Genomic DNA, 8,619 nt, shown 5'->3' with positions numbered 1-8,619 from the left:
GAGTAGAGACAAAGCTGCCGTTGGCTTAGAACTCCTTTCTCACAGCACATGAGCAGACTAGACAAGCCAAAGCAATGCCGCTCGTTGCCGCCACTGTGTGTGGTAACCATGGTGACGGTGGCAGGGCCAGGCAGGACGTCCATCCACATCACCAGGGGGCGTTGTGGACTCTGTCAGCATGTGGCACATTGGCGTTCTTTACCTTATCTGCCACTGTGCCCAGCGCCCTGTTCCCCTACCACACCCCCACATACACACATTCCCAAATAGCACACTATTCCCTATTTAGTGCACTACTTTTGACCAGAACCCTATGTACCCTTTCAAAAGTAGTGCACTACATAGGGAATAGGGACGCAGGCACTGTCACACTATCGTCTGCCTGCTACTGACAGCTGCCCTTGGTGTCTGTGCTGTGCTCAGCCCCCTCCCTCCCTCCATCCCTGCCTGCATGCCTCTCACCCGCTCTCTCCCTTTTGTTGCTCACTTATTGTCAACTTCCACACTAAACAAAACAGCACATCCTCCCATGACACAAGCTAATTGATTATTGATGCTTCCAGGCCTAAACTGACTTATATTCAACCAAGACTGAAAGGGAGAATTCAGAGACAGAGACAATGCATTCAGTGCTTTCATGAAAATGGAAAAAGTCAAAGCATTTGAATGTAAAGCTCGAGCCTCAAGGTCTTTTCCCCCCTTTTCCAATGCTTTGATTAGGCTGTTGTGCTGCCTCGGGAACAGTCTCGCCTCGGCACAACAAATAGTGGGGTCTTGAGGTGGAGAAACAGCCTGAGGGTTTTGTTCTGGCAACACAAACAACCCAAATGTCAATTTCAGCCCCTTCTTGAATAATCAAAACAACCCTCATAGCTATGAGGTAATGCTTGGCTTGCTACTGGGTCTGACAGGCTGCCTGTGACTTACAGCCAGTGTGAAGTTCACTGACAAACAAACAGGCAGACTTGTTATTCCGCAGGTCCTGGTTCCATGATTGCTGTTCTTATCTCCAGCAACAGGGTAACTTTGTTACAGCAGGTAAAATATAGCATGGCTTGTGACAGGAGGGATCAGATAAACAGTGAGACTGGGTCTGGGCAGAGACATGTGGACATGGTGGTGAATGCCTAAAGGGCCTGTTCTGTGACTGAGGAAGAGAGCGAGAGGCTGACTGATGTATCGAGTGCGGTGGACAGATTGAGGCACTAAAGAACGGCGAGAGATCCTGTCCCATGGAAATGTGTCATGAAGGCAATTCTATGAGTATCTCAATAAAAGGTTCTCAAAGCCTGGGCCCTGGAGAGAGAGCTGCCATGGGCTCAGCACCTCACACACTGGGGGCTCTACATCACTGTGGCACCACAACCAGGGGGGGAAATTCCTTCAATGTTACACCAATGGTGCTTTCTGAGGGTGTTACACTTTCCAAACACTCTGCTCTAACACGCTCCACTAAGTTACCTTTCTTTTCCTTTTCTCCCCTACTTTCATTTACTGTCAATTTCTCCATCTGTTGGATTCAGTAGTTGGACAAAAGGCTTTGTTTCAGCTAACTGGCAGGCCTTTGGGACTGGTAGAGGAGAGGGCACACTGGAGTTCAGCATTAGCCTCATTGCCGTCAATAGCCAGGGGGATGGATGCATGGTGAGGTCTGGGGTTTGGACCCGTTTTTAAAAAGAATGCTGATCTTGGACCAGGTCTCCCCTGTCGATGTAGTCTTATTCATTATGATCCAAAAGGCTAAACTTATCCTAAATCAGCACTCATCAGGAGTCTTACTTTGATAGTCTTTATGAATAAGGGCCCTGGACACTTTATCCTGCCAGAAAGAGGTAGGACATTAACGGTTCCCCCCTCAGCTTGGCCCTCTGATGAGTGAGAGAGACAGACTGGTTGGAGTCTGCTGCTCAACTGCTCTATCTGGGGGGTCCAACTCTCCAGCCCTCCAACCTCCCACTGCAGGGCCTCTGCCAGCAGCACTCGGACAGACATGGGGAAACAACCTCTCTTATCTAGGGCTGGGCGATATGGCCAAAATATCATATCATGGCATTTTTCAAATTTTGACAGTATTTTATGTTTTTGATTAATACAAGTTCTACATTTTCTTTATGAGTAGTGGGTGACCCAGAGGGGCAACATTTATATTCTAAATGATTTCAATGGGTCTTTCTCCATTCTGATTGGTTTATACTGTTCAATTCAACATCAACCTAAAATAATTTCCTGCATTTCCATCAATTTCTGCACTCATTTTTGCACACACTGTATATATATTTTTTCTATTGTGTTATTGACTGTACGTTTGTTTATTCCATGTGTAACTCTGTTATTGTTTGTGTCGCACTGCTTTGCTTTATATTGGCCAGGTCGCAATTGTAAGTGGGCACTTTGAATACAGTGTTGTTTGACATGACAACGAATGAAAATGCTATGGATGAGTTATTGTGACAGGGTAGGAACCAAAGTGATGTTCCGTGTTTCCTAGGGGACCCTATAATCTTTGGCTACATTAAATCTTTATTCATATAGCCAACATATTCATGCTTTGCCTATTCCTCTTTGATTTAGAAGATACTGTTGCACAAACAACATAGTGATTTAGGCCTCCACCAGCACTGGTATCAGGCTGTATTAGCTAGCTACGTTTGCTCTGACTCAGTACTTTTATTAGCTAGCTAGCTAGTGATTAGCATTAGTGGCTAACACAATTTAGCTTAACTTGCTAAGAAAATACAAACTAGCTGTTTGCTGATGTAAAAACTAATATTGTAATTATAGAACGCTTGTGGATTTATATTAAGATCAAAGTGGAAACAACATTGTTGCATGTGCTGCATTGACCATGACCTATGAAAGTGTCTCGTGGTCAAGCAACAACAAATGCGCTCCTTGAGTGACAGGAGGTGGGACTAGGTATGTGTGGAAAGCGGCATGCAGAGAGCGAGACAGCGGAGAGGGATGACTCAAGTAGCGGAGTGAACTATAAAAATGGACATTACACACGGTGTATCACCGTTATACCGTTATAGGATGTATAGTAAAAACCCAAACCGCTCCGTGCATCAATACCGGTATATAGTAAAACACGGTATACCGCCCAGCCCTACTCTCAACACAATATCACACACACAGCAGTTAAAAAGGAAAAGCACCCACCTCGGACTCACAGGTCCTATGATTTCAGAAGCAGTACTTGCGGTCTTTGGAGTCTTCTGGTGCATTAGAGTTTCTGTGAATGTATTGGAAAATGTCATGCAGAGCAGTCGCATTGATTTTCACTCCCTGTGCTGCTCATACTGACTCCAGCGGCTATTTACCAATGTAGAGGCCTGTAGCCATCAACCTAAACTGGTCTCAACGATTCAGTAAGTCACTAAAGGCTACGCACACAACCACTCAACATGATGGAAACTACCACAGCACGACTAAGACTTTCAGGGTAGCCCTGGCTATAGTGACATAAAGGAGCACTTTTCAAATGCATTACATAACGAGGTGTGCAAGGTTCAGTTCATTCCGCACATATCTGTGACTAGGCTGATGGATGAGTAGAACCCTTAGCCTCCCCCTRTTCCTAAATCAAGGCTGTGAAAAGCATCGGAACTCCCCCACATTGATGCAACATATCTGGGCACTGCTGCTGGCTACTGTCTACTCCTCTAAGTCCTCTGGGATAATTATGACTAACAGAAGCATAGCTATCTCTAAATAAGGTGGGCTGGACATGATGCCTAAAGAAGCTGCCTAGCAGGCAGATAATAAAAGCCTGTTGTTTACAGGGTTGAGAGAGACTGAAAGCTCAGAGAACTCAGTGATATGGTTGAGGAACCTGTCTTGGGTGAGGAGCCAGCCTTTAAACAGCATGAGGAGAGAGATAGTTCTGCTTAACACCATACAACAACCACTTTCCAACTAAACACTCTCCCTGGCTACACTCCACTTGATCAATGTCACAGATGTTATAAGTCTCTCTTATGTCAATCTTCACCTTCCCTCTCTATCACACATGCACGCATGTACACCCAGGCATGAGTGGAGTGTGTGTAGGTCAGAGATAGAGATTTCTGTTGTGACAGCTGGACAGTTGACAGATTCAGATAAACATTGCGGTGAGGGGGAGACCAATTGCACTAAACAAACAAATATGGTGAGTAGCCTACATTCAAGCAGATCATGTGGAGACCTAGATTTGCAAGGAACAAGTGAACACACAGCAGCCAGCCTGCAAGGCATTGGAGTGCCTGTGTACGCAAGCGTGTGTATGTGTGTGAGGGGGGGGGTCTTTAAGGGGGAGCCTATTTCAGAATATCCAACCACTGAACATGTTTAGACTGTTCACTCGTTAAGAAATAGGTCAAGGATTCTGCCTGCATGCATAGTGACTTGTCAAAATCTCTCAATCTAAACATGGGAGGGCGGGCCTGGCTGCCTGGTAGAGGGAGCCTAGCCAATAGAGGAGAAGAGAAGCCAGTGTGCACTGCATGCTGGTGACACTCACACAGCACATACAAAAGCACAGAGTAGGCTATCTGTGCATGCACCTCTGTCACCACCACCACTAACCTACTCACTTGGTACTAAGTACAAACAAAAATATGTATTATTAGGCTCTAAAGGCCTGACTGCTGATGGTATTGAGGAGATGCAGAGCAGGCTCTGTTCAGATCTTGCCCTGGTCTGCTTGATAGCTGCTGAAGTCTAAAGAGTCGTGGTCGGGGTCGACAGGGGACGCTCTTGAGCCGTCGTGCCATCCTGAGGAAGCGTCTCATCATCACAAGGAAGGAGACTTGGGAACAGGGGCCAGGGTATACATTCTACACTACATACGTGACGCTGTTCAGTGGTCAGCAGCTTTTGAATAGAAAGGAGAAAACAGCTACCATGCTACCAGGCAGAATGGAAAAACTCAACATAACTGAGATACCGGTCATCTAAAAAGAGCACAGTACTTAATCAACACAGCGTTCGTACTCCATGTGTGTACTACCAGAATGCTTTCAGGGAGTCCATTGAGATGCATCATTTACCCTTTCTAAAGCTGTTGAAAGTGGTGAACAAACCCTCCTTAATCACATAAGACCTCCCGATTACCCTGCAGGAAAAAGACATGTACTAAACTGGCAAAAGCAAATCAATAGCACTGAGATTCTTCCTGTCCTGACAGCTGAATAAAATCCAATCAAAATGCTGGAACACATGTTGAGAGAAAGGGGAATGGAGAGATGGAGAGATGGTGAGGCAATGGCAGTGCACGATCAACCAGCCAGCCAACCAGTTTGATGTGAATTTCTCCAATGGAGGTCATTTCTCTGAGCTTCATGTAGTTAACCTTATTGATTAAAGAATGTGTGATGTTGAGGTTCTCAACATCTCCACTTGCACTGCTCCTCGTCAAAGAGATCTCTTGAAAGTGCTACATTGAGCAGAATGTAGCTTTGTTCTTGTAGCTTGCATAAATAGATTATCTAGATATCATGTATTTCATGTACACTTGATTCCAGAAAACGGGAATCAAGTCTGACTAAATCTGTGTCTTAAAATAATACAGTCATAAGGTGAGTGCCCCACTGCCCAAACACACTGGTAATGTTATAACCCAGAGTTTCCCAAACTCGGTCCTCGGGCCCCAAGGGGTGCACGTTTTGGTTTTTGCCCAATCACGACACATGATTTAAATAATAAATTAATCAACTAAGCTTTGATCATTTGAATCAGCTGTGTGGTGTCAGGGGGAAGAAGAAAAAAGTAGCACCCCTTGGGGTCCCAGGGACCGAGTTTGGGAAACGCTGCTATTCCCATTCCAGACTATCAGTGCCTGTGCTTCTCTTCAGATTGGAGTTAATTAGGTGAATATAATGAGCATGTGATAATCAGACCAAGGCTGAGTTTAGTGGTTTGTTCTTCCAGGGATGCAATTTCCACCCTTGTGGCTGTTCCTGGGGTTAAACTGCTGTTTCGCTTAGAGAGGGATATTAAAATAATGATGTGAGTAGGTCACGCTTTAGATATACAAAAACTGATTTTACCAAGAAGAAACAATGTTTGATTGCATGGTCACAACGATTAATATGCTCTCCGTCAGTCATGGGCAGATGCAAGTTATTGTCATGCAAATGTAAGGCAATTTTTCTACTTAAGACAACATTTATTTTCCTTTAGAGTCACTGTCATGAGCGCTTTCCCGGGCGCTGTGTGTGTGTGACGGAAAATGAAGATTTGTGAGTGCATCTGCTGGTCCAGAGCTTCGACACATGAGCAGTCTAGATTCTAGCTGCTTTCAAGGCTTGGGGCAAACGGCGACTGTTATTCTGTCTTGCGGCAAACCACATTGTAATAGGAACCTTTATCATAAATCAACAGCGTTATAGAATATTAACAAGTTAGAAGGATGGATGAAAGAGTAGACTAATCGGTGTCGGAGAGTACATTTAAAACCGTTATTCCAACCCTCTGCCCCGGGTAACGCAGTAAAGAACAGAAACAAGTTACATGGAGCAAAATAATCACATTTGTTCTCACGTGTTGGATGGTATTTATGAGACACAAGGCTTAAAATAGGCACTACAATCTGTCTGTCCACTATAATGGACATTTTTATATTCACTCTGTGGAGCACTGCTCTAACTTACCCCTAATAGCAGGTTCACAGTCAAGGTCAGCATGGCGAGCTGATGCTGAGGGAATCATTAGCTATAGATACTGGTCTGTTGATTACTGGAAGTAATTGAAAATACGTTGGGATGATAGTCAGTTAAAAATAACGGATAACTGATTTAATACTGCAGCTTAATAGAGGTCTTATAACATCAATCCAGAACAATGCAATATGAATATTTTAGGATTGTCTGGATATCAAACTCAATCAAATTAGTTTAATGAGCTGATGACAGCTGCATTATGATTAAAGGTTGACCGTGAAGTCATAGAGTGGATGGTAAAGCACAGAGCCATACATATGACTCCGGAAAAGCCCAAAACCTGGCTGAAAGGAGCTATGCGTAATTGTGGTTTTACGCACGAGTCTATAACCTGTTTAACCCGTATGCCTACATTGTCTACACGTTCATTGAAAAGTAACAGGTACTATTGGAATAATAACAACACTGAAATTCATCCAATCTATTTTTGGGGCATTTTTTCATTCAGCTTAATATCCCACAACCTTGTAATAACCAGCCGTATTATTATCTACATCCTTCTTGTGGCAGACTAGGCTACAGTTAATTATTCAGCAGAAGTGTCAAGGCAAAAGACACAAAATTGTGCTGGTAGCTATCATCAGCATCGACATCGAAATGTAAAACCAAACTGATAATAAATAGTTTTATGTCTAGGTAGATAAAAAATAAATAACATAGGCTAAACGTTATCACTCACCTTTCGGTTTCAATGGGAGCTGCTGCTGATATTTTAATTCTGATCACACAAGCTGTGATGGTCTTCTCTTCGTTGAGGTGATGGATTATTCTACTTACATCCACGGAAAATGCTACGAGTTCCTCAAACAATTTAGAGTACTCCTATTTACTCCAAATTCCTATAAAATGTCGGATACCCAATGCCCCCTTACTTATATRCTAAAGATCCCTAAAAGCCGATTCTAGGTTTCGCACGGCTACTATTAGGTAAATCCACAATAACGAATCTATGCTGAAAATTCAGCGCGCTCAACTTCAGTTGATCTCCAATTTTTTTAAATGGTAATTTACATGAGCATGCCTATGATACAGCGAATTCCTTCAGTTTACAGGCTAATGTCCTGTACTATGAATTCGGCTGTAGCCTCGCTTGCCATCGGCGGGTAGACTATCTTCGGTTTGCATAGCAACCTTGCCGCACAAATTCACACACGCTTTCTGACAGGGCTGCGTTAGACTGGCATMGGAAAGCTGCGGCGCACCCCGCCAGCGTACAGTACCGCTAGCAAACCACAGCGTTTAAACCCGGCCCCCTGTACACTTCGACAGCACGGACTCATTTGCATGGTGCATGTGTTAACTGTTTCAGTGCGGTGCCTCCGAAAAGTTGCTTGGCCATATGCTCTGCTCAGTGTAATTTGCGGCAATCAAAACAGCCTCCAGTAAAAGTAGAAAGATAGTGTAGATGACACAATAAAGTCATTCTCTTTTGGGATAAATAATTTATTTTTCCTCTGATTTCATCTCATTTATAGGCTTTGGGAAAATATGCTTTTATTATTGATTACCAAGGAATAAAAGGTCACCATAAAGTGGGTACAATCTTTAACGCTTGTATAATAATGTATTTAAGATGTTTCAGTTACATTGGTGTAGCCTACCGGCATTGGATACGTTTTTAAGCTATATTTGATGTATTGAAATAGAGATAATTGTATAAAAAATTATTAATATAGTAAAAAAAGGAATATTATTAATATAATCGAATGTAATCCAAACATATAATAAGCCTCTTAGTCTTACACCCATTCTACAATACCGTTAGGCCAGTTCTGGTGCGCATTGCGATTTAAGAAGTCTCAACAATGAAGGATACTTTGAGGGGAGATGCTGGTGCCAATTCTGCTAGAGTACTGCCACCTATGGGCATAACACGGTGCTACTACCTAGTAATAAACGACCCGATACAATAGCCCTA

The 8,619-nt window shown here is 43.5% G+C and overlaps 1 protein-coding gene across 1 annotated transcript in view; it reads right to left on the bottom strand.

Moving 5' to 3' along the window:
• Positions 1–7,917, bottom strand: part of LOC111966720 (plexin-A2-like) — a 72,382-nt gene extending 64,465 nt beyond the window's left edge. Inside the window, exon 1 of the mRNA XM_023991602.2 lies at positions 7,381–7,917. The gene's annotated coding sequence lies outside the window, so the exon portion shown is untranslated. The remainder of the gene's footprint in view (positions 1–7,380) is intronic.
• Between the last annotated feature and the right edge of the window lie 702 nt (positions 7,918–8,619).

The sequence above is a fragment of the Salvelinus sp. IW2-2015 genome, linkage group LG7 (genome assembly GCF_002910315.2).
Source record: "Salvelinus sp. IW2-2015 linkage group LG7, ASM291031v2, whole genome shotgun sequence".
NCBI lineage: Eukaryota > Metazoa > Chordata > Actinopteri > Salmoniformes > Salmonidae > Salvelinus > Salvelinus sp. IW2-2015.
The sequence above is the reverse complement of the archived record's forward strand: the minus strand, read 5'-3'. Positions and strand labels throughout refer to the sequence as shown.